A 7,307-nucleotide genomic window follows, 5' to 3' on the forward strand; every position below is an offset into this window, starting at 1 on the left:
TTTCTCTCTCTCAAAAGAAAAACAGTAAATCATGCTTTTTAATAGGCATGAGGTGGTATCTCATTGTGGTTTTAGTTTGCATTTCCTTGATGACTAGTGATGTTGAGTATCCTTTCATGTATCTATTGGCTGTTAGTATATTTTCTTTGGAAAAGTGTATATTCAGGTCCTTTGATAATTTTTTAATTTGATGATTTGTTTTTTTTCTATGAGCTATAATATTTCTTTATATATTTTAGATAGTAACCCCTTATCATATATAGTTTGCAATTATATTTTCCCATTCTGTATGTTGGCTTTTCACTTTGTTTATACTTCCTTTTGCTGCCATAAAAGTCTTTGTTTATTTTTTGTAATGTGTATTTATTTTTGAGAGAGAGTGCATGTGTGAACAGGGTAAGGGAAGAGAGAGGAACAGAGGATCTGTAGCAGTGTACTGTCTACACTGACAGTAGAGAGCCCAGTGTGGGGCTTGAACTCATAAACCATTAGATCATGACCTGAGCTGAAGTCAGATGCTCAACTGACTGAGCCACCTAGATACCCCAACCATAGAAGCTTTTTAGTTTGATGTAATCTAGTTTATTTATTTTTGATTTTGTTGCTTTTGTTTTAGGTATGATTTCCAAAAAGTAGTTATCAAGACTCCTGCCAAGGAAATTTTTTCATATGCTTTCTTCAAGGAGATTCATGGTTTCAGATCTTACACTTAGGTCTAATCCATTTTGAGTTAATTTTTATGGGTGGTGTAGGGGTCAAGTGTCATTATTTTACATGTGAATATCCCGAACTGCTTTTTATAAGCACAGATTATTTGTTGTTTGATTGTGAAGTGTACAATGGCAATGTGAGTAAAAGTTTCAGGGAGGTTCAGCTCTCCATGATCTGATTCTGCCTCCTTGGAAGGAGTGCTGGTCACACAGAGCAGGAGGAAAAAGAAGCTGGCAGAAAGTGAGACAATCTCTTGGCTATAGTTTGTAAGCTGTATAAGGCCAGAAACCAAGTAAGAAGGCTTATGGGAGAAGCTTGTCTAAATGGTCATCAGAGCAAGCTGGGCTTGAAGTGAGTATCAACAGCTATGAGCTGAGCCTGGGGTTTAGTGAACCTGAAAAGTTCAAGGAAAGTTAAGAGTGTAGCACTTCTACCCAGATTAGAAAAATGGGAGTGGGGAAATAGAAGCTATCATAGGATGGAGGAAGGCTTTTGCCATGTCCCTGGCAATGTAATGCATAGATAGCAGAGATCTTTTGCTAGGTCTTTTGCAAGCACATGAAGAAAACTTAGCTCAAGCTGGAGTTGTCCAGTGATGGTATAAATGGCCAGTGAGTATGTCACCACTGGAATTCTTGAGTAGGCTTGATGACCATCTTCTGGGGGTTACTGAAGAGAGCTAGCTCCATGTAGCAAGGTGGATTGAGAGATTAGGTGACTTCTGAGTCTCTACCACTTGGAGATGCTCTGATTTTGTGATGTTCCAGGAGTAGCTCAGGGTGTGGCCCTTGTAACATCTTTGACTGTTACCTGACTCAAATCAGGGTTGTCACAAAAAAATGACAACAGAGATTTTGATCTGGCTTTTCCTTATAATTCAGAGGGTAGTTACATCAACAGTACTAAGCTTAAGTTTCCCTCAGTGGATATTACTCTAACAGGGAAATATAATGTTTTTGGTTTGAAATTACATATTTCAAGGAGGCTCTTTTAATGTTTGTTGAAATAAAGGTTTTCAGCCCTTTTTCCACTAAGGCGTTGCATGAACAACATTTACCAGAAGTGGGGATTGGAGTAAATACTTTGTTTAAGGAACATTAGTGGGCTTCATTGCAATTTCATAAAATTAATGAGTTCGTATTGTAGGTAGTTAGATGGTTTGAGTTTTTCAGTGTCTCCAAATTCCTGGGAAATTGCTCAGTTAACTTACTGGTAGAATAAGGGTGCTTAAACATTAATCCTTTAAGTCACTTGTTTGCCTGTGAATAAGAAAATCTTACCTCATCCCATTAATTGAGATATCCTGAACAATGTGAAGAATACATTGAAATCTTTGCAATGAGACTGGTAGTTGATCTTGAAAGATTTTACATATGGTAACACTTACAAGAAAGAGGGAAACACAAAATATACAACAAAAGGCAACAAAAACAAGCATAAGCGAAGTGTACTGAGAATTGTAGAGCCAGAGACTTATTTAGAAGAGTAATGTTTTATAGCTAAGCTCAGAACACATTTTCCCTCTGGTTAACTTGGCACAGAACACTGCCACTTCCAAGTGTTATTTATTGTATGTTCTCTCAAGATATCACTATATTAAGCAAGATGAACATATTAAAATTTTATATTAGCTCCAGTTCCTGTCCTCGAGATACAGTGTTTTCTTACTAGAACGACATGACTGCCATTGCTGCACTCAGTTTTTGGCAGAGATGAAGAGACCTGTGCTTTCCAGTGAATTTGCATAATAAAACTCTCATTGAATTATAGTTCAGTGAAGGGGAAAGTACAAACCTAATTTGATTTGACATTTATAAACGGAAAGTTTCTGAAAAATGTCTCCTTTGTGTTGCCAATTCCTATTTCCACATAGAGGTGGTCTGACCTGTCCTGGTGGACAGAGATGGAATTGAGACATGCTTTTCTTTAAGTAGATTAAAACGAAAGATTTCTTTTTCATAAACTTGAACATAGATGTAAATGTGACTTGTTCTGCATGTCCTCTGTTTTGGTTTGTGAGAACTAGTCACTACCGTTAAAAGTTACATGGCTGTTATTGAAAAATATGTCATTGAAAGATATATTTTTGTGGATCTGTCCACATCCAGGGGTTCTTTCCTGCTCCAGGGTTCTTAGGGTGCACAGGCCACATTATGCAGCTTTCTGAATGGTAGCCTCAGCCTACACAGAATTTCTCTTCATACATATTGGGTGGCTTGAGCAAACATCCATCACTGATGTGAAGGCATCTTACCACTCCACACACCTCAGCATTTGTGTGGACAGTAAACCTGGATATATTCCTCAGGTAAAAAGACCTTTATATAGATCTCATAAATATTTGTGTTTTTAATCTTATGTTTGACCATTATTTTCCCCCTGTGACAGGGAATATTTCAACATGGCTATATTGTGTTTGGTCAGTTTGATTAATTCACCTGATTAGTTAACATCTTTAGACAACTTATTAATTCCTTTTCCCATGAAAATTTGGTTTCCTTAAGTGAAATCTAAAATAAGAAGTGTTGATCTTCTTTACCTCTGAGGTTACTCATAATTGTTGAATATATCTGGAGGGGTGGCCATATTCATAAGATGTTAGGATTAATGTCACATTTTAGCCTCTTAAAGTCCCTTAAAAATGTCAAGGCCTTCTTTTTACGTGCATTTTTCTGGATGAATACAATTGATTTTTTCCACGCTTAACAAAATCTAGAAATATAATTAAAATTTTCAAGTTTCTCCTTAAGTTCCTACTCCAGTGAGAAGCTTCTCCCAGAATACTCCTTTAGGGCACAGATCCTTAAAAAATTTCTCTTTCTCTCTCTTTTTTCCCAGTTAATGAAGCTAATGGTTAGTACACCTTAGCTTGTAGTATCATGGATATTAGAGCTGTGGGAGACCAGAGATTTGCCTATCCATTCTCTCAACTTAATGTTGAAGAACATAGCATGAAGCAAAAGATTACACTGACTTCTATCAGATTCCAAGGTCTAGAACTGAACTTGGAGAATGACCATAATTAGAATTGAAAACAGACTTAAGAGACAAAGTGAAGCTGTGAGAATGGCTCAGACTGAGAAGGGCTAGTAAGGACACTTACAGTAGTGCTGTATGGCTGAAAAACTGTTCTGGCTCTACAAATGGTTTTCAAAAATCATGGCAATGTCAACATTGTATTCAACCTACAGAGTTTGCATTGGCTCCTTCCTGAGGTTTTTGACCCACTTTCCATGGTTTGCATCACTCTAAATCAAACCTCAGGTTTTAGTGTGCCCTTTGACATTTATCGAGAAAGGCAAATGGCCCACAGAGCCTGGGACATATCACCAGGATGGCTTCATGACTGAGGAGGACCCAAAGACATGCCAAAGTGGGGCCTGTCTGGGAAAGTAAATAAAGCATGGGATGCAAAGTGGGAGAAATGAGCTGGGACATTAACCAGAAGGCTTAACTGGAGGGGCACCTGGGTGACTCAGTTGGGTAAGCATCTGACCTTGGCTCAGGTCATGATCTCACAGTTGGTGAGTTTCAGCCCCATGTTGGGCTCTGCGCTTATAGCATGGAACCTGTTTGGGATTCTCTGTCTCTCTGCCCCTCCCCCATTCACTTTTTTTTTTCTCTCTCTCTCTCACAAAAATAAATAAACTTAAAAAAAAAAGAAGGCTTAACTGAAAGGACAAAGAAAGGAAGAAGCTAGATAAAGAAGGGATGAACCCCAGTCTGTCTGTCTTTCTCTCTCTTTCTCTCTCTCTTCCATCAGCTTGGTGACTTTATGCTTTCACTGCTTCCTTGTAGTTTCTGTTCCCTAAAAGCATCAGTTATGTATGACATCACTGTGCTATTCTCTCTTGCCCTTCTCTGCCATGTGACATATCCTGATGCCTCTCTTAGCTTCTCCCATTAACAGTTGCTTCAGTTCTAAGCTTCCCAGGGCTGAATTGTGAAGATGGAATTTGGTTGGTTTAGGTCATCTTTTCCCACCAAGGTCAAAGATCTAAGTCCAGCCTATGGATGGATTGTCATATTTGTAAGGATATAACTCCTGATCCAACTGGCTATGGGTCACATGGTACAAGTGTGGGTTTATGCCACAGGGGCTGGGGGGCATTTTCCTTCAGGAAGGGTTGTGGGTGACAGGACTCATAATCTAGTAGTGACTCAGAGGGGTCATCTCAAAGCCACATAGTTAGAATGGTAGGAGGGATTCTTGTTTCTACCCTAAGGCTTTCCTTTTTTACCTTGGTGCTTCTGCTGAAATAATGTCAGATAGGTTAAAATTCCTCACTTGATTTTTCCATGAGATGAAAAAAACCTTGTCCCATATGTATAGATTTTTCAGATGTTGCTTACTCTACAAAATGAAATGTCAGGGCAAAAGAAACTCATATATATTTTGTAGCATGAAAAATATGCTGAAGGAAAGATTAACTGCTGATTTGGGTCTCTTGCTAAACTTACTTTCCACCCCGTCACACCACAAAGCAATAGAATTAGGATTCACAGAGGGAGACTTCACCATGGGAAGAAGAGGGTGGAAGATGTTTCCTTGGCATTCTGTGTCTCTCAAGGGGTTGATGGCAGAACCTTGGGTTGTTTTGTTGCCGTCTCACAAGTCAATCTGAGGAGTTTGATGCTCCGAGAATGGCACAGATGCTAGAAAAAGTAACTGCCATTTTTGCAGACACACTTTTCTTACAGTTGATAGTGCTGCTGGCTGCTCTAAGTCCTGCTGATGGAGAATTAGAAAGCTGGCTCTGTTAAGGGTGCCTGTGCGTGTGCGTGTGTGTGTGTGTGTGTGTGTGTGTGTGTGCTAGAGGCCTGGGTACTTTGTAGACACTCTGATCAGCAGAACTGTGACACAGAGCATCTGACAGATTTCTACCAGCCATATGTGAAAAAAGAGCTTTATTTTTTCATTGCTATAGTTGGTATATTCCTCAGCTTTGTGTAAAACAAATATTCTTAGGACAAATAATAATATTAATAATTGTTGTGATTTATTGAATGCTGCTATAAATTCTTAAATGCATACTATGTTCCAGACCTTTGATACCTCCCAGGAAACCAGATGACTTGGTATTTCCCCCAGTTGACAAATTAGGAAGCTGAGGATCAGTATGTTCAACAGTGGTTTACCCTGCAGATGCAAAAGGGGAAGAGGGAAGTTGGCATTCAGACTTTTCCACCTATTACATTTCTATAAGATTTCACTTATTTTACCATTCTGAACCTGAAAATTCTAACCCCTAACTTTACCATTCTGTTGTTAATTCTATTGTACTTTGAAGGGAACAGTGGTAAAATAGTCCACCCATAATTATAGACTGAGCTTCTTGTAATCCAAAAGGGATTGAAATAAGTAGAGAGGAGAAGTTGGGGGGCTGGCAGGGAGGGACAGAGGGCAGGAGACAGGAGGGGAGAAAGGACTGATGTTAGGCCTCAAAGACTAACTAGTTCACCCTCCTTTTTTAAAAAAGCAACATGGAGAGATTTAATATCTCCCCAGATTACTTGAGGCCAGAAACTCGAGGATTCTGTTTGATGCCAATTTCAAGCTATCACCTATGAGGAAAAATGGCACAAATCCCTTCCTCAATATCACCAGTCAACTGGTGATGACAGAAGTAAGGAGACTAAGTTCTTACCGGAACATCCTGACACTCGTGGATGAGGAGGAGGACTGAGGGGAGGAGGTGGACAGAGGAGAGGAGGGGGAAAGGATGAGAGAAGGGGGAGAGGAGGAGGAGAAAAAGAAGGGGAAATCTTTTGGATATTTTCAAAGGAGCAACTAAGGAGACTTTTCTCAGTAGGACTTTGGAGAGCAAATTGCTTTATCCTGGGATCTGGTCAGGGGAGCAGAAGTTAGGGCGGACACATTTTGGTTTTAATTTGATTCTATTTTCAGAGTAAGGTGTTATAGGAGATTTTGTCTTATCAAACCATAGACCACCCTTGAGATACTCTTTTTCTTTTTCTAGGTGCTAAATACCTTCTATTTCCCTTCTTCAAGATGTGTCTGAAGGCATCCTCTCAGAGCTTTTGTTCAGACACTTGTTTTAAGGGTTGTTTTTGATCTCAAGATGCTTTAGAGTCCTTGGCAATTTCTCAGTAATTATCTCACACTCCTCTTTCCAAAGAAGGGATGCTTGACATTTTTGGGATTTCCATGATGTGTGGTTTTTGTTGTTTGTTTTTCCCACCATGGATGATAGCCTTGGCAATGGTTTACATTATGTGTATTTTTGGCAATTGTGACTTGGGTTTATTTACATCTAGGCATTTGTTCCTCTTTTCCATGGATTATGCTATGTTTTGGAGGAATTTATAAGCACAGTATATTTTACTCTACTCCTTCTTTGTTTAGAGTATTGTCAATTTAATAAAATAGTGGAGCATCGGGCTGCAGTCAGAAAACTGGAATCCTTGTCCTAGATCTGCTACTTGCCCCTGAAAAGTCACCTCACCTGAATGATAGTCTTTGCCTGAGAAAGGTGGAGTATGTAGATCCCTCACTCAGTGTCTCCTCCAAGTGCTAAGTTTCTGTGATTCTATGAATCAGACCATCAAAGAAGAATACTGTGGTGTTTTCCTGC

The sequence above is a fragment of the Suricata suricatta genome, chromosome 6 (genome assembly GCF_006229205.1).
Source record: "Suricata suricatta isolate VVHF042 chromosome 6, meerkat_22Aug2017_6uvM2_HiC, whole genome shotgun sequence".
NCBI classification, from domain to species: domain Eukaryota; kingdom Metazoa; phylum Chordata; class Mammalia; order Carnivora; family Herpestidae; genus Suricata; species Suricata suricatta.